General features: G+C 47.0%; 1 protein-coding gene and 1 non-coding gene across 2 annotated transcripts in view; both read left to right on the forward strand.

Annotated features, from left to right (window-relative positions):
• The window catches only part of LOC148826061 (scavenger receptor cysteine-rich domain-containing protein DMBT1-like), a 204241-nt gene that overhangs the window by 94017 nt on the left and 90866 nt on the right, over nt 1-19358 (forward strand). The gene's annotated exons all lie outside the window — the stretch shown is intronic.
• Nucleotides 10526-10597, forward strand: trnat-ugu (transfer RNA threonine (anticodon UGU)). The gene has a single exon. It is a non-coding gene; the product is annotated as a tRNA-Thr (tRNA).

The raw sequence follows: 19358 nt of genomic DNA on the forward strand, positions 1-19358 counted from the left end.
AACCGATAGCTTTATGTCGACAACAGCACTTCAGACAGAAACCGCACAACAGGCGTATTATAAATATTTTGACCAGCAAACTCAAAACACGGCGCCACGGACTGCATATCGCAAGACACAAAACAACAGCATGTTTCATAACCGGATACAACCGCACATGAATATTTTATCAAAGGAACGCATTATCTAATGTTGCCGTTTCTCCTTCAAAATACTGTAACGCCCTCGCCTGGTGGTGAGGAGGAAGCGCCCCTAGGCGCTCGTAGTACCGCTGGGCATGCTGGGAGTGGTAGCCGGGGAGAGTATGAGGGTCAGCACGATGACCAGTCTCCTCATGTGTTTGTAGATCCTGTGTTTGGTTTTGTGTGGCTGAAAATGAATAAAGCTAATGCTTGTTTGTTAATTGCGTCTTCACTCGTCCTTGTTCTGGAAAGAACCTGCAAACGCTACATTTGTGTCAGAAGCGGGCAGAATGGACAACTCGTGGCAGACAGTACCCGATTCTATTAAGCGCCGGCTGACGCTGGAAGAAACAGAACCCATCGATAGCGCACATAAGGAGCCTGAGCAACTCCTGGGTGCGATAGGTGGCCACAGCCCTTACCAGGGCTATTCAATAGTGGTCCCGCCGGTAGAATTGGGGTGACCGGCTGCTTCTCCTGGTCAGCGAGCACCCCAGATAGAGGATACTCTCCCTGCCGGAGCCGATCAGCGATTCCGACACCCAACATCGCTGGAGCAGGCCTTGGCCCTTGCTACACGGGCTGAGGCCGTATTCGGGGTGGCTGGAAGCGCCAGCAGACGCAGTGCGCCCTGCCGGCTGACCGAGACGGCGATGGAGGGATCCAGCGAGGGAGAAGAGGAGCCAGCCCGGGCAGCGACCCCTGCGGGACAGCCCCGCACGCTGGTTTGCAACCGCTGCGGGAAGAGGGGACACCGAGCCCGGTTCTGCCGGGCACCTGAACCTCGCACTCCTCGATCGGCGTCGGGAAACGGGAACGGGGCGGCCTCACCGTGGGGAAGGCCGCCCCTCGAACACCTCAACCCCCGCTCCAGAGAGCGCTGTTAAGACCGGCGCCCCTCACGCCACCGTGGGGCGAGTCGGCTGTAGCCGGGGCCTGTACCTCCACTGCAAAATCGAGGACCAACCCTGCCTGGCCCTACTTGACACCGGTTCATCGGTAACCCTACTCCGGCCGGGCGTCCTCCCCGACACCGAGGGCACCAACCCCCCAGGATGGGAGGCCTCCAGCCTGCGGCTAAGAACCGTGACGGGACAGCTCGCTGCAGTCCGGGGGAAACAGGTGCTTGACTTCCGTCTAGGTGCAGCGACGGTGCGCCACCCCTGCTACCTCGCACCCATCCAGGAGGACTGCATTCTGGGGCTGGACGTACTGCAGCGAGCGGGGGCCAGTTTGGACTTGCCGGGGAGCGAGCATGCCGGATCCTGCTCCCGAGTCAGCCGGGGGGCCAGACAAGGCGGCGGCGGCGGGGGCCAAGCGTTGCGTGGAAGCGAGGCGCGCTGTTGAGGATGTCTACCAGCGGAGCTGCGAGGGCCTCGATCAGGACCAACGGCAGCGGCTCCAGGAGCTACTCGCCCAGAACGAGGATCTCTTTGCGGCGAGAGATGAGGACTGCACCCGCACTGCCCTGGTCCAACACGAGATCAACACCGGTGACGCTCGGCCCATCCGCATCCCACCGGGACGCATGATTCACGCCAAGCGGACCGCCGCCGAGGAAAAGATCTGGGAGATGGCCGCAGCGGGGGTGATTGAGCCCTCCGCGAGCCCGTGGTCGGCGCCAGCTGTACTGGTCAAAAAAAAAGACGGCTCGTGGAGGTTCTGCGTCAACTACCGCAAGCTGAACGAGGTCACCCAGAAAGATTCCTACCCCCTGCCGAGGATAGATGACACCCTAGACTACATCACCGGGTCGACCTGGTTCAGCTCCCTGGACCTCCGCTGCGGCTACTGGCAGGTACCGCTTGCTCCCGATGCTCGCCCGAAGACGGCCTTTTCTATCGGCCAGGGCCTCTGGCAGTTTACTGTCATGCCTTTTGGCCTGTGCAATGCCCCGGCGACGTTCGAGAGGCTGATGGAGAGGGTGCTGGCATCTGTCCCGCGGAACCAGTGTGTGCTGTACCTGGACGATCTGCTGGTTCATGCCCTAGGCTTCGACCAGGCCTTGACAAACCTCCAGGCGGTGCTGGCCTGCATCCGCCGTGCTGGCCTGAGGCTCAACCCCCGCAAGTGCGAGCTCCTGCGGCGGGAGGTGACCTTCCTGGGACACGTTGTTGGAGCGCGAGGGGTGGCTACGGACCCAGGTAAGGTCGCCGCAGTGAGGGGCTGGCCGACTCCCCACACCGCCGCGGAGCTGCGCAGCTCTCTGGGGTTGGCCTCGTACTACCGGAGGTTCGTCCGGGACTTTGCCAGCATCGCTGCCCCGCTGCACCGCCTCACCGACAAGGGCCGCCGTTTTGACTGGGACTCGGGCTGTGAGACTGCCTTCGGCCGGTTGCGTGAAGCTCTGGTGGGGGCCCCCGTGCTGGCCTACCCCGACCCGCGGTTGCCGTATGTTCTTGATACCGACGCGAGTGACTCGGGGATGGGCGCGGTGTTGGCACAGGAGGGGCCGGATGGGGAGCGCGTAGTGGCATACTATAGTCGGGCTTTGACTAGGCCTGAGCGGAACTACTGCGTGACCCGTCGCGAGCTGCTGGCGGTGATGGCGGCGGTTCACCACTTCAGGCCGTACCTGTTCGGGACCCGGTTCCGGCTGAGGACCGACCATGCGTCCCTCACCTGGCTGCTCCACTTTAAGGAGCCGGAGGGGCAGATGGCGCGATGGATAGAGATCCTGCAGGAGTACGACTTCACTGTCGTGCACCGTGCGGGGTCTCGCCATCTCAATGCTGATGCTATCTCGCGGCGCCCCTGCGAGGCCGCGGACTGCCACCACTGCGCCCGGCGGGAGCAGTGTGAGGAGGCTGTCCGCCCTGTGGCGGGGGTGAGCACCGCGGCCACGGCCCGGGAGGGGCCGCTGGGGGTGAGCCTGCCAGACCTGGCGCAGCGTCAGGCAGCTGATTCTGACGTGGGGCCGGTGCTCCGCTGGAGGGCAGCAGGAGTGCGGCCTATGCGAGAGGAGCTCGCCCCGCACCCAAAGTCCGTCAAGGCCCTCTGCGCCCTGTGGGAGGCCTTGGAGGTAAAGGACGGGGTGCTGCGCCGGGGGTGGCGGGTACCCTCCAGTGGCGAGGTACGGTGGCAGCTGGTGGTGCCTCGGTCGCTCCGCGGGGCGGTGCTCCGAGCGGTGCACGGCCAGCCGGGCGTGGGGCACTTCGGCGGTAAAAAAACCCTGCAGCGTCTCCGAGGCCATTTTTATTGGGGTCTTTGCCACCGGGACGTGGAGCGGTACTGCCTAATGTGTGCGGTGTGCGTGGCGCAGAAGGGTCCCCCCGAGCACTCCCGGGCCCCCCTCCAACAACACCAGGTGGGGGCTCCTATGGAGCGGGTGGGGGTGGACGTTTTGGGCTCGTTCCGCGCACCTACGTCTTGGTGGCCATGGATTATTTTACGAAGTGGCCGGAGGCCTACGCCCTCCCGGACCAGAGTGCCCCCACGGTGGCCGATGCACTGCTGGAGGGGATGTTTGCCAGGCTGGGGGTGCCGGAGGAGTTACACAGTGACCAGGGGCGTAACTTCGAGTCCCAGGTCTTCGCCAGAGTGTGCCAGCGCCTGGGGATCACTAAGACGCGGACCACACCGCTGCATCCCCAGAGCGACGGGTTGGTGGAGCGGTTTAATCGGACGCTCGCCACCCAGCTGGCCACTCTGGTGTCCCGGCACCAACGGGACTGGGACCGCCACCTCCCCCTTGCGCTCTGGGCGTACAGGACCGCGGTCCAGGAATCCACCGGGTGCACCCCGGCCTCGCTCATGCTGGGCCGGGAAATGCGAACACCGGTGGACAAGGTCTTCGGCCCGCCGCCCGGAGACGGGTCGGCACCGCCGGCTGGACCGGGCTACGAGTGGGACCTGCGGCAGCGGATGCAGCGGGTGCACAGCTTTGCACGGACCCACCTGACACAGGCAGGGGTCCGGTAGAAGCGGTACTACGACCTGAGCTGCAGGGGGCCTGCCTTCCAGCCCGGGGACTCGGTTTGGGTGTACAACCCGCGCCGCCGCAAAGGCCTCAGCCCTAAGCTGGCGCCGTCGTGGGAGGGGCCCGCTGAGGTACTCGGGGTGGTGGGCGAGGTCTGCTACTGTGTCCGGTTGCGAACACGGGGGAGAGTGGTAGTCCTGCACCGAGACCGCCTGGCCCCCTACCGGGCCCGGGAGGAGGAGCCGTGTGGGGAGGCTCTAGAGGAGCAGCCGGGGCTGGAGCCGGCCGATAGTGGGGCGTCCGTGGGTCGCCAGCCGTCACCGCGGCGCAGCGGCCGCTCACGCAGGGTTCCGCAGCAGTTGGCCGAATACGAGTACAGCCTGAGGGGGGTGTTCGACGTCGGCAAGACGCCAGACGCTTCAGGTGGGGGCAGTGTAACGCCCTCGCCTGGTGGTGAGGAGGAAGCGCCCCTAGGCGTTCGTAGTACCGCCGGGCATGCTGGGAGTGGTAGCCGGGGAGAGTATGAGGGTCAGCACGATGACCAGCGGCTGACCCTACCTGTGTAAATAATGTCCTAGTAATTCTAGTGCCCTGTGTAGTCCTGTAAAAGTATAGTGTGTTGTTAGGTAATTACCACCCTAAATATGTGTACGCGTTCCGTCAGTCTCCTCGTGTGTGTGTGTCGATCCTGTGTTTGGTTTTGTGTGGTTGTAAACGAATAAAGCTAATGCTTGTTTGTTAATCGCGTCTCCACTCGTCCTTGTTCTGAACCTGCTAGCGTTACAATATAAAGGTGTTCTCTGTTTTCAAAGGATAGTTACTTAATTGGCATAATGATTTGGTATTGATTTTGTATCGTTGTATTATAAAGTTTGTGCTTTCTGTGTTTTTATCGTATTGTGAACTTATTTTTTAAACAAATGCTTACAAAGGCAAACACGGCACACATCTGTTTATACCAGCGGTGAATTGTACATTTTTATTAAGTACAAGCTACTGTGCACTTCTGGGAGTATAACAGGTTCGATATAAAGCGGCAAAAATATAAAAGGGGAAAATACCCCAGACTGCATGTAAAGCCCTCGTTGTGACTGTTTTAGATAAAATGGCGTACTATGCATGAAATGTTGCAGAAACACAATCTGATATTTTGATAATTATTATTTTAATAATTTGATCAAATTGAGGCCCAGGATCCAAATCTTCAGTTCTGATTTTTTAAAGTGATATCTTTCCTTCCTGTCGTGGAAGTCACGATGTGAGCAATTGTTTTTTTTTACGTTGCGATCCAAAGAGCCTCAGACGCACAGTCTAACAGTAACCAAACCAGAATGGATTCTGCTGGGAGCCGGGCTGAGCTCATTCTCACTCCCTGTGCTGAAAACAGAATTATTTCTTCCCCAAACATCGTCTACAGATCACTTGTGCGCTTTTAACCTTCTCGCAGCTACGGGCGAGACTGACGCTCATGATATGAAGGCACCCGCTGGAACACATTCTCTAACTCTCACAATCGCGACAGACTTCGCTTTTTTTAAAAAAAAGTAGATATAGCCCTGAAAAAAGCATTAGCTTTATCAGTTTTTACATTAATCTATTTTGAATCAAAGTTTGATTTTTTATTGCATTTTACATTATAATAATAATCATCATCATCGCTTACACTTATATAGCGCTGTTCTGGATACTCCACTCAATGTGCTTTACAGGTAATGGGGACTCCCCTCCACCACCACCATTCTCCTGAATGATCACAGAGCGTCAGGACCTCGGTTTTACGTCTCAGCCGAAGGACGGCACCTGTTTACAGTTTAGTGTCCCCGTCATTGTACTGGGGTATTAGGACCCGCATGGACCGCAGGGTGTGCGCCTAGCGACAGAAACCAGACGTGTGTCGGGCTCAGCTGCAAGCAGGACAATGACGTCACGGGGACAAAGTAGAGGAAATCAAAACGGTTCTATAAAGGACCTGTGTCAGCTGTTGGTTTGCAGTCTGGACTCTAAATCCTCCGATCCGATTTTAAATCTCTCTAACACCTGAGCTGCGGCTTCTTTCGAGTATTTATTCGTATACTTATTATGTGTAAGTGTATAGATGAAACCTTTCATATATTGTTCAGTTTAAATCAACTTTACTAATACAAGAGAGAAGTATAGTATGAAGGATGTGACAAATTTATGATTTCTTGGAACAAAACGGTTTTTATTTGCATTCGAAATGAAGCGGAATTTTAGAGCGACACACAAACCCTTTGTCTTTTTTAGAGTGATTTTTAAACAGACAAAAATGTAGAAAATGTGTTTGTTTTAGCACTACAATAGCAGGGTCAGTGGCGTAATGAATAACGCGTCAGGCCTCGTGTCAGAAAATTATAGGTTGGACTGCCGTCTGGCTTGTTGCGTTTATACCACTTACATTCTTTTATATAAATGAACTCCACCTGAAAGCTATAGAAAACACTTTGGGTAAGTTGTCTGCAGCCTCATGCGAATTTCGACAACTTACCCAAAACACTGTACTGTCTGGAGATCAGCTCCAGCTCTGAACTCAATTGCAATGAAAAACCATGTGTAACAAAACTGGAGAACAGCTGAACTTGTGCTCAGTTCGGTGATGAGGGTTCAGAACTGTCGTTGTTGTAATTAGCACGAACTGCACAGGCTCTGAATCAGACCATGTCAATTTGTCTGATCAGTGTAGGACACGTTAATGTAGAATTATTAATAGGTTTGTTAGTTAGTTCAGGTTTACCTACCTGAGCTAATGTAGAATTATTACTTGGTCTGTCTCTTGTTTGTATATAAATGAATGTCTCTGACAACTTAATGTTACTTTTACGATGTAGGTCAGGCGTTGACATATGCACGAGTATACGAAATGTCTCACTCCTGATTCAACTCATGTTCTATAGGAGATTGGCGATTCCTCCTCTTACTCGTACAACCATATCAGAACAGAAGCCCGTGTCACCCAGCTGTGATTCAAGATCAACTCGCATCTTTATCCCTTTTTTGTTCATGATCATTATTTTCTTTAGTTATGATCAATATTGAACTTTTTCGAAATGAAATGACAATCAAACATGCAGGCAGATTTTTTAAAAGTATTCGGAATTGACAGGGTGCCCCTTTGGAACAGTCGTCAGAAAATGTGAGAAAATGAAAGTTATGTAAGCTCTCACACAAAGCATTGAAGATTGGAATCTGAGTGTAAAAAGATACCTGTCTCCCAATGATAGGCAGGGATACACACCATGACTCGAATAGACTCAGCGAACTTTAACACCTATGATATAACGAGTGCTTTGCATGTGTCGAACTTCTAGAAGGAACTACTACAACAGTTGTGGACATAATTCAAAACCGCCGGCAACTTCTGAGAAAATAATGTTCACTCATGGAATTTGGTCTGTGAATGGCTGGCGGGAAAATTCATTTATACTCCTGTTGCACCCTCAGCTGAAACATGTTAAAATAACAACGCAGATTTGTTGGAGAACCTGACAAGAATTATTGGGTTAGCACTGTATGTTATTTGGTATCTTTACTTTATTTTATTTATATATTTTTAATATAAATGTAAACATGCATGCTGTATAATCTATTGTAATTTTAAAATATGTTAGCTAAGGATGCGAGGGGAGCTATTATACCTTGTGAAACACGCAAGGAACTATAAAAAAAGGCTGGTATTTGAATAAAACTGGCGATCACAAGAAAACCACAATTTATGTGGTATTATCATCAATATCCTTCAAAATCGACATTCAAATGAAGGATTTGAAGAAACTATGAAAAAAGCAACAGTAATAGCAGAGGATTTTGATTTTTTCTCTTCAAGTCAGTAGATCACCGTAGAGTTGTGCCCCTACAAACAGCACAAAGGATGAATCCCACCTCCTTTGTTATTGCTACGTTTGTGCCGGTGAAAGTAGCGTTTGTGGTATTGAAAGCATCTTGGAAGATGAAGGTGCAGGCACTTCCACATGTCATGATACCATTAGATCCGACGACAAGAGCTGAAGCTCCCCCAGTCCAAGCCAGCAATGTGAGGAAGATGAGCATGGCGGAAGGTAGCGTGGCCGAGCTGTCTAAGGTGCTGATTTAGGTTCCAGTCTCTCTGGGAGCGTGGGTTCGAGTCCCACCGCTGCCAAATGTCAGTGTTTTAAGACATGCAATACGATCAATAAAAGCTCTTTTTGTTAGTCTGTTGAGAGGCTGCGTGAGATGTTTAGAATTAGACTTTCTAAAAGACAGGCTGTCAGCTTAACATCAAGGCAGAAAAAATATTTTGTTTTCTCAACAGAAATTCTCTTTGGCACTTTCAGCTTTATGTAGGGAACAACATCTGCCGAGATCACTTTTAATATTGGCTGTGTTAGCGAGCTGCTTTTCCCTTTGAAACTTTTACTTCTTCATGCTGAATCATTGGCAGGGGTAAAGCTTATTAAATCTTTTCGCATAGCGCTCCATCAGAAATACGTTCTCCTTGGTCAAAACGGGCACAGAAAGTTTTATAAGGGCAGCCTGTTTTGCACCGTCTAAATAACCGACAGTATGCGAATAAGCTTTTTAATAACAGTATTTACAATATAACCCATGTTCAAAAATGCTTTTAGCTTCTTTTAGTCTAAGAAACAGGGGTGTTTTAGCGGATTGTGGTCTTCAATTAGTAAACGCTGAAGTGTTTCCCCGCTCGTGAGCAGATCTGGCTCCATTTAAACAGAATCCTGCTCAGCTCCTGCTTTCACTGCAACTTTTGAATTGAGCCCAAAGCGACAAGCAAGCTGAATTATCAAAGCTCATTAGGTACTAGAGATCACGGTATGTTATCAGGTAAATGCAGTCCCATGTATCCTCCGTAATTTCGAGTAAATACCAAAACACACCATCCGCGACCCACAACGGGAATAAGCAGGACTTGGTTGTTCAGAGCGTGAGGCAACTATCGCCAGGAGGGGGTTTTGATCCTCGCTCTCGCTACTATTTGAAATGCCATCATTAAAGACGCGTAATAGAGATTTTTGTAGATGTTTTTTATGCTCCACTATACATTACAATCATGAAAACAAATCAATTAGAAATATGCAATACAACGTCGGTTCCCGAAAATAAAATCTGTTTTACACAGACGTCATTGCTTTTGAGATAATCCAGATTGTGAAGACAACTGCGCCCTAGCTCTGGAAAATATTACTCAAAGGTTGGAAAGTACAACACGTTTGTACGTTTGACGTTTACAACAGGTAACATGGCACTTCTCCAGCAAAGCAACTGAGGTTAGTGAACTACTGGTGTATTCAATACACCTCCATTCATCCTTCACTTGTCAGGATGGTTGAGTGTTCTAAAGCACCATTCAAAGCGCTTTACAGGTAATGGGGACTCCCCTCCACCACCACCACCAAAGCACCATGATCAAATACTCGTGTTTTTCTAGCTCTCATGGGTATTCTTGTCTCCAGATCGAGGTGTGGGTTCAAATCCCACTCCTACCAGTTCCTTGTCAGGATGGTTGAGTGTTCTAACGCACCCTGATCAAGGACTTGTGTGTTTCTAGCTCTCATGGGTATTCTTGTCTCCATATTGAGGTTTTGGTTCAAATCCCTCTCCTACCAGCTACTCTTTTTCCTTGTTACATTTTTCCCATCTTGATGTGCTCGCTGACAATGACAGGAGAAGGAAAATGGAGAAACTGCTTAGCAGGCACATGAGGGGCAGGAAGATTCATGAACTATTAGAGGTGATTAGCAGAAAGTCAACTATAAATAGACTTCGTGCATTAAGAACTGTTTGCGTTGCCTGTAATCTAGGTAAGATTTACGGTAAGGTATGCATTCAAATGTGAAAGACTATAATAATGTAAAACCAGGAGAATACTTATTAAAACATACTGTTTTCCTTGCGGTTTCTAATGTATTTTATTAAATGGGGGCTTTGTGAAATCAACTTTTAGCCTCTTGGAATGCAGTCACTCTCCCCGGTCTAAATACCGTTATGTAAAATTAGGAAGCAGCAGTATTTTGATAAAGTGCGGTCTTCCTTTATCACAGTAACACAACAGCAAACAGTAAACGCTCAGGTGTTTATAATTACTCGGGAGCAGATCACCCTCAATTTAGAAAAAACCTTTGCTCGTCCCTTGCTTTCACAGCGATATCTGAATCGAGCCCCATAGCGTTAAGAAAGCTAAATTACACAAAGCTCATATGACATTGGGAGTCACTGTACCCTATCACGTCCTGCTTGCACTGTCCTACTAAAAGATTAGAGGGATCCGAAAGGACACAAACAACCCATGAATCAACGATTTTGAACTTAAGGGTCGCAAGCTCTACCGACTGCGCCTCTAATTTCCTCTATTACAACAGTAAAATTACTAGCGTTGATTCAACATAGAGTAAGCTGACCCCCTCCCAGCGACGGCACGGTGGCCAAGTGGTAAGGCGTCGGTCTTGTAAACCGAAGATCGTGGGTCCGAACCCTGTCTGTGTCTTCTTCATTCACCGCCATGTTCCTTCATCTACTGTAGGTCTACAAGTAACATGGAAACGTCTCTTTTTGTTACTCTTTCTGTGGAAGCGCACAGTTTCCTGTTAAAGCCAAAACGTATTGCGGAAGTCTAATATATGAAATTTGTTAAGAACTTGATTGTCTTTTCACAGAGAAAAACGAGAAAACCTTTTTTTCAGAAGTGGGATTCGAACAAAAAACCCGAGGGGAAACTGTGACCTGAACGCAACGCCTTAGACCCCCAGCCAAATCGCCTGTGGCTTTTATCTTGAATTATATGTAATTTATTTATTTCTTTCTACTCGTTGATAAGAAAAAAAGTGAAATCGTGTAATTAGGGAAATCTCTTTTTTTTTCACGTGGAAAACTAGCACAAGCAAATGTAAAAGTTCAGAGCAGCGCTCAATAAAAACGATCAGAAACCGAAAGCGCGAATTATGCGGATCAGTACATTCCCATACCAGTTGTTCTGCAGAAGAAATAAGAGCCGAACTCAAAGACGTTGTATTGCATATTTCTAATTGGTTTATTTTCCTGATTGCAATGTATTGTGAAGCATAAAAGCCAGCTGCATCAATCTCTATTACGCGTCATTTCTAAAGGCGTTTCAAATAGCAGCCAGTGCAGTATGAACGCTTTTGGAGCATGTATTACATTGTAAATAGTCTTATTTAAATAAGTTTAAATTCGCACACTGTTATTTAGACAGCGCAAACCTGTCTGACCTCATACAACTTTCTGTGCCCGCTGAGTAGATCTTAAAGCAGCTGCAGCCAAAGTAGCCGTAATGGCAACACAGTGCTTTGAGTTCGGCTTTTCTTATTTCTTCTGCAGAACCACCGGCATCGGAATATACTGATCCACATAAGAAGCGCTTTCGGCTTTAATGGTTTTTATTGAGCGCTGCTCTTAACTTTACATTTGCTCAGGCTAGTTTTCCCCATGAAAAAAATACATTTCCCAAATTACACGATTTCACTTTTTTTTCCTATCAACAAGTAGAAATAAATAAAACATATAATGCAATATAAGAGCCGCAGACAGGATGCCTGGTGGTCTAAGGCATTGCATTGAGGTTGCAGTTTCCCCTGGAGACGTTTGTTCAAATCTTACTTCCGACAAAGAGCCTCTCTCGTTAGAGTAGAAACGACAGAATCTCTAAGTAGAAAACATTTCCACAACATCTCGCATTTCACGTGTTTAATGTTATTTGTCTTAGTGGCTGTTTCGGTGAATGATGGCTCTCTTCTCTTGCAGGGTGACGGCAAACTTCTTCAGAGAGGGAGTCTCCCACGCACGGCTTTTCTTTTTCAGGACCGAAGGTAACAGAGACAGACTTCAAACTCAAATGAATTACTTCTTGAGCATTTATGACAGGTAAAAAGCTGAGAGCAGAAGAAAACATCATTGGAAATGAAGAAATGTCTGCTGACAGTAATCAGAGCTCACGCTCAACTGCGGACAACCGCTCCTTGTTAGTATAGTGTTGAGTACCCCCGCTTGTCGCGCGGAAGACCGGGGTAAGTTTCAGAGACAGGGTGCTGGTTTAATTTTTTAACAACCTGACTTCAGGTAAAAACTGTGTACTATTTACTAAGTTTCAGACTACTTATTGCGGTAGAATATGGAGATCATATCTAGCTCTGAGCTCAACTGCAACAAGAAGTCGTGCTTAACAAAGTCAGAGCCCAGCTGAACGTGTGCTCAGTGTAGTGCCCAGGACTCAGGAGCATTGTTGTAGTTCTAATTAGCACGAACTGCAGGGGCTCTGAATCAGAGCATTTCAATTTATCTGTTCAGTAAATTAAAATGCAAGACACCTTAAAATGGGATTATTACTTTGTCTCTGTCCCGTTTGTATATAATCGAATGTTTAAAAGATACCAGTAAGGACACAACTACTAATGGGATACTTATTGGAAATAATCCCAAAACAAGCATGTCCGGCAGCTGGTAAACCCCTGTAATAATATTTGCAGTGACAAAACACTTTGAAGATTTGCAATCTATTTAAATATGGATTTACTAAATTTCAGTTCTCCGGCATAACTGAACTCTCACTGTCGCATACTAAAGGCTTTACATGCATTAGCTGTGATAATGCTTCTAATAAACACAGAATGAAACTTAGTTTTGTTCCTCATGGTGATCCTCTTGTAGATCCAAATGAAATGTTTAATATGATCCCCCAAGAAAAAAAAGGAGTCCATTTCCGAATAATTGATACCCCATCAAACATTTTTTAATATCCCTGCAAGTTTATACAGAGAATGCTGGTTCGCGGCTTAAATTCAAGTTAAAAAAAAGGAAACGAGTTGGAAACGATGTCAATCTGGGATTTAAATCACCCGGAACAGTTCACTACATTGGGCAGTATCGGCCAAAGAGCATCTACTGACAGCCCTTCGATAGCTCAGTTGGTAGAGTAGAGGACTGTAGTGGGTAATAGCTGGGAGTCCTTAGGTGGCTGGTTCAATTCCGACTCAAAGGAAGGCACCTTTTGTGTACTTTGTTTAATCAAAGAGTTAAAATAGTGAATCTGTTTCATTCATACGTTGATCAAAAGCTCAATAAACGACGAAGCAGAGGCTCCTGTTCTGAATTCACCTCACGTCTGATTGTCTTGTTTTGGCCAAGATCTGATCTTTGAATTAAGGGACTACACTGTCTGCTTTTTAATTCAAAAATACATACAAATGTCAAGTTTTTTGTAGATATAAAGGTGTTCTCTGTCTTCAAAGGATAGCTACTTAATTGGCTTTATGATTTGGTATTGATTTTGTATCGTTATATTATAAAGTTTGTGCTTTCTGTGTTTTTATTGTATTGTGACTTATTTTTTAAACAAATGCTTACAAAGGCAGACACAGCACATCTGTTTATGCCAGCAGTGAATTGCACATTTTTATTAAGTACAAGCTACTGTGCACTTCTGGGAGTATAACAGGTTCGATATAAAGTGGCAAAAATATAAAAGGGGAAAATACCCCAGACTGCGTGTAAAGCTCTTGTTGTGGCTGTTGTTTTATTATTAGATAAAAATGACGTATTGTGCACGAAATGTTGCAGAAACACAATCTGATATTTTAATAACTATTATTTTAATAATTTGATAATTTGAGCATCCTGACTGGTTGCATCACTGCCTGGTATGGGAACTACTCCACCCAGGATCGCAAGGTATTGCAGAGGGTGGTGAAGTCGGCACAGCTTATCACCAGCTGTGAGCTACCAAGCATCCAGGAGATCTACTCAGCTAGATGTCTGAAGAAGGCCAGGTCCATTCTCAAGGACCCCAGTCATCCCAGTCACAAACTGTTTTCCCTCCTACCGTCCGGTTAACTGTACCAAAGCATTCGGTCCAAGTCCAACAGACTATGGAACAGCTTCTACCTCCAGGCAATAAGACTGCTAAATAGCCAACCTGTAGCTCCTTTGCAAACCACCTGTAATGGCTACGTGGATACACAATTCTTACTATATTCAGCATAACTGTATATATTGCACACACCATGGACACATAACAGCTCTACTCATATTGAGTTTTATTCAATTTCAAAAATGTAACCTCAATTATGTGATTTTTGTGTTCTTGGGAATTTTTGTGATTTTTGTGATTCTTGTAAAAGATATTTCATTGACAGCAACTACTGCTGAACGCCGTATTGTTGTGCATTTGATACACTTTGATTTGATTTGATTTGATTACACTTTTGCCCCTCGACCTTGCACCTCGCTTTCTGTTTTGGATTGTACGCTGATCTCCGTATCTCCTGGTTTACGAACTACCTTTCGCCTTTTGACCACGATCTCGCCTGACGTTTCGGATTATACGCCTGTTTCAGATATCTACCTGCTCCAGCGTCTGCATAGGATCCGCATACCTTTTTCATTGGAGCTTCCTTTAAAAATCTTGTGGCTTCTTCCAAATAACGCAACAGTTTTTCTGTGCCTATTTGCTGTTTTGATTTGTGGAAAAGGTTGTCAATCAGTGAATGTTTGACCACTAGAAATTTAGAGTGGGTCTATAAAGCTGCTCAATAAATTGGGGCGGTCTGAAACCAAACCAAAAGGAGCGCATCTTCCCAGACGCACTTCCTCAGAGCGCACCTAATCACCCTTTTGCGTAAACGGAAGGGTTTATCCCCAAAAATTAAATGGCAAGCAGAGCGCCGAAAAAGCAAAAAAGATGACAGCTTCTCAGGTACTTGAAGAAATATATTCGGGCGATTCATGGGAAGAGTAAGATGTGCATCTTCTTTTTCTGAAGACGCCTTTGATGAAGGACTGGACCCACTGCTGGATTGTGTAGGAAAACCGGTTCAGGGACGCCAAATATGTAATCATAGTGGCTCTCTGAAGGCACCAGTTCTGTAGGGTTTGGGCATTTACTGAGACAATTATTAATTGTAGCAGTAAATCACAAAGTTGATTCTTTTGATGGCTTTAGAATCCAACCATGCGACATAACTCAAACAACGCGCACACACAGGTACTAATACACGAGGATACATTTATTAATACATAGAATATGCATGTAAAACTAACAGATCTTATCGAGAGGGTTATCAGAATACAAAAGGTATATATTCAATCAGTTACGAAGAGTTACACATATCAAGAGGACATACGTTCAGTATATCATTCATTTAGACCGTTTCGTAAAGTGAACTTGGTTACAACTTCTACAGTACATTAGATACTCAAAACAAGTACATAACTCTTAGGAATTAAATTGATATCAACTGGTTGGGATAACAATTGAATTCTCGAGCTGTAATGCAGTGAAGTTGAATACTCATCCAATCTCTGGGGATTCAGATCTCCTGCGGGCACAAAGAAACAGTTGCAGGCTGTTGCTGTCCAATCCGCACTCTCTGGCTCCGTGCCAGGCTGTGCTGTGCGGCTTGCGACGGTGCGCTGCTGATGCTCACTGTCCGGCTAGTTAGTGTTGGCTTTAACTAGCAAAGTTTGTGCACAGGAGAAAAGATGACTGTGAGTCCCAGCAGGTTAGGAAGAGGACCGGGTCGTTCCTGATGAAGAGCTAGTTCTGAATAGTGATTCAGCTTTCCACAGTTCCGACCTGTTCACGAGGCCTGCTGCTGGTTACTCTCTGGCAACCTCCACTCTAGACTCTTAGAACAAAGGAAAGTTCTGGCACTCGGACACACTGGCCGTTCCGTGGTTGTCCGGTTGAGTCTCAGGATGGTCAGGAGGCGCGCTGCGAGAATGTCCTGCCCTTGGGAGCCTTCTGCTCCTGGATCTTACTTGAATCTCACTGGCTCTCATTGAATCTTATTGAATCTGAATCTGAATCTCCAGGCCTGTGTTGCCTGTTTTTACCTGGAGGAACTTCAGCTTGTTGATTGGCTGAAAGTTCCATGGGCATCAGAGTCCCACGTGGGTTACTCAGCCCTACCAGTCCCTGATTGGTTGATCAAGGTGAGATATGAGTCACTTAGTCCTGACACTTAGGAATGCAGTCCAGATGTCCAACTGGCACTCCCTAGACTGATAGGCGCCAATGGATGACCATTGATCATGATAGCCAGACTTAGCTAAGTGCATCCCCCTTTGGGAGCTGTCCTAGGAAACCTTAAATCACCCTGCACTAATGGTCTCTCTGTGGCTGCACCACAGAGATGAACAGAGAAATGGGGCCTCATTTGGGAAGCTCAGAAACACTTAATTCTGCCTTATTATTAAGCCTCGCCGCTACAATTGTGAGTATTTTTGTTTTGTTTATACAATCCAGACCTTTGCTATTATTAGTTATAAACCTCAATAACACCATTAGATCGAACATTATCTGTATATATGGGAATGAGAAATGCTTATTGGTTATGTGTTGTGAATATGAGTGGTCTTTTTGAGTCTTATTAGAAACAAAGAAATATTAGATTTGCAAATATTGTTTTCTGCAAAGAAAGTCTTTGCATTTTTTTTTACTGCAAATATTGAAAGGTAATCCTTCTGAGTCTCTTAGACAATGCAGACAAAACAAACGTTTGGCTATTCTAGTTTTGAGTACAAAGCTGTTATGTTTCCTTGTTGGCTGTTTACAAACCTCTGAAACTGCTGCTTTTTGCGTCTTACAGTCTTCATAAAGTTCTTGGACATGATTTTAAAACACTATTGTCTGTGTTTTTATATTTCTATTCATATTTATTTGTTTTTTTTAGACGATCAGAAGGGGTCCTTGGTCACCTGGCACTAAAGTGTGAATAAACACTCTTCTGCAATTATAGCCAGGCAAAGTTTGCTCATTCTCCAAAGCATTGGTCCGCAGCTCAATCATTACACATGTGGAGTGCTATCCTCTTGCTCTAACTTTGTCACCTAGCAACAAAGGCTGTAGGTCAGTAATAAAATCATGAAACTCATTCCTAGTTTCAGTATTTATTTCTAACTTCCTTTTGTTTTTCAGTGAGGATATCAAAGAACCCTCCACCCCCTCAAGTGCTGAGATTCCTCGGCCAAAGAGAGGGCGGAAGATTCCCACTCCACCCCAGACCACAAGACCTGCTCAGGGCAGGAAGAGAAGAAGCCCCTCCACCAACGGAAGAGCCAGAGGACAGGTGGAAGATTGAAGCAGAGCAGGATGTGACATTGGAAAAGTTTAGGTTCAGGTTCCAAAACATACTCCCCGTTAGATTTGTTCCAGCTGTTTTTTTTAGCGTGGAAGTTATGTGCACACTGTGCAATAACATGAACAAAAATGCAGACAAGCAAAAGGCTCAGGGTTCAAAGTCAGAGTGACAGCCAGTGTCCATAGTGGACCTGTATAATTATAGGAATTTTAATTTTTATGGGGCTCCTTACATCTCATAATATGAGACCCTATTGGAGTCCTAGGGAGCCCTATGATGTTCCTTTCTGCTGGTCGATTATGACCGGATCAAAATTTGAGGCAATATCCTGGACGCTTCACCTTCCTGATCCAGAGGAGGACAGGGAAAGTGATCTAAAAAGCGGGACCTCAGAATATGACCCCCTTTGCTGCCTTAGATGCCTGTTAGACTCCATCCTAACAGCATGTAAATCATTTTATCAGCCCTGATAGAATCTGTCTGTCGATGAAAGGATGGTGGCCTCAAAGACAAGAATAGACTTTAGGCAGTACATGAAGGGGAAGCCTACTAAGTGGGGCTTCAAGCCATGCGTGTTTGCTGATGCCTCCACATGTTACACCTGTGATTTCTCAATCTACACAGGAAAATCACCATTTGCCACCGGAAAAGGGCTGAGCTATGAATTAGTTATGAACCTCTTGAAAGTTTCATACCTGGGTACAGGTTATAATGTTTACATTGACAATTTCTACACCAGCTCAGACCTTTTCTGGACCTCTTCAAAATGAAATTTGGTGCCTGTGGCATGATAAGAGAGAACCATGTGGGTTTCCCCCACACAAAACAAAACATCCTAAAAAGGCTGAAAGGGGCACCTTGCGCTGGATAAGGGCTGTGTAACGATCAGTTCTTTCCGGACCCTATGCGGACGACACAATCCGAAGAAGTGGGGAAACACTGGGAAAACGTCATGCAGGAATACGGGGCTGAAGACAGGGGGGCGTGTCCAAGGTGCGCTGGTGCACGGGGGAGGTGTGGCCGAGGCGAACAATCCAAAAGAATAATCATAAGAGGGTATCCAAAAACACAAGAGAAAGTCCAAAGCCAGGAGATCCATCAAAACACGGAATTAAAAACCATGAACTGGGTCGGGACCGGCGGACTAGGAACAGGAACAGAGGTTAAAACCTTAACGGGACCAGGCGCTTCCAGGTCCCGGACTCGCAGGGCACGGAAACCAGATGCAGAGCCCGGATGAGCGTCAGCGCCTGGCTTTTAAGGTGGGCTGGGAATAGGGAGCAGGTGCACAGAATAAAGTCTAAAGTGAAAGGGCTGGAGCGCCCTTAAGGAGGGGGAGCTATAATCGTGACAAGCTGGAGAACTACTGTTCACCAAGTGGATGGACACACATGGCTGACCATGTGTAGTACCATCCACAAGGCATACAGTGAAGACACAGTCCATCACAAGGTGAACAAACTCGATGGGTCTTGGCAGGTTCAGGATGGTGTTGGGGATAGGGACGGCAAGGACTACAATCAGCACATGGGGGTGGATTTGTTGGATGCTCTTATAAAGGATTACAATTTGGCCCACAAACTAGAACATGGTACAAAAAACTGTTCTTTCATTTCATTGATATTGCGGTGGTGAAAGATTCAATGTGAGGGGCAACAGGTAGTGGTTAAAGCCCAGTTTAAGGTGTGTTGGGGGTGAAAGCAGTGGATTGGGTCTGACTGAGCTCATTACTGACCTCACTGATGCAAACTCTATATGGGTTTGGGTACACGGGATTGCCTTGGAGTCTACATGAGCTGAGGAAAAGACCCCTTTGTCATGTATCACGAATACATCACCCACTGAATTTTAAAATAATTTGAACAGGAGCAATAGGGTACCGCTGGAGTTTATAGACTGACATAACTGCATGAGTAACTGGAAGAGGAGAAACTGCAGTTCAGGAGGATTAGAGCTCTACAAGAGCATATCCCCCACTCTCACAGCAGGGCCTGTTGTACCCCAGTACAGTACTGCTGATCTGGAAGGCTATTGATGAGCTTTTGAGCACCCAACTGAGAAACAGGTTCAGCCCTGGGAATAAGGTACAAAGAGGGAGAGTCTTTATCCTGAAGTGGTAACTTGTTTACAATAGCAGACAATATAAAGAAACAC

The sequence above is a fragment of the Atractosteus spatula genome, chromosome 10, assembly GCF_055471065.1.
Source record: "Atractosteus spatula isolate fAtrSpa1 chromosome 10, fAtrSpa1.hap1, whole genome shotgun sequence".
NCBI classification, from domain to species: Eukaryota; Metazoa; Chordata; class Actinopteri; order Semionotiformes; family Lepisosteidae; genus Atractosteus; species Atractosteus spatula.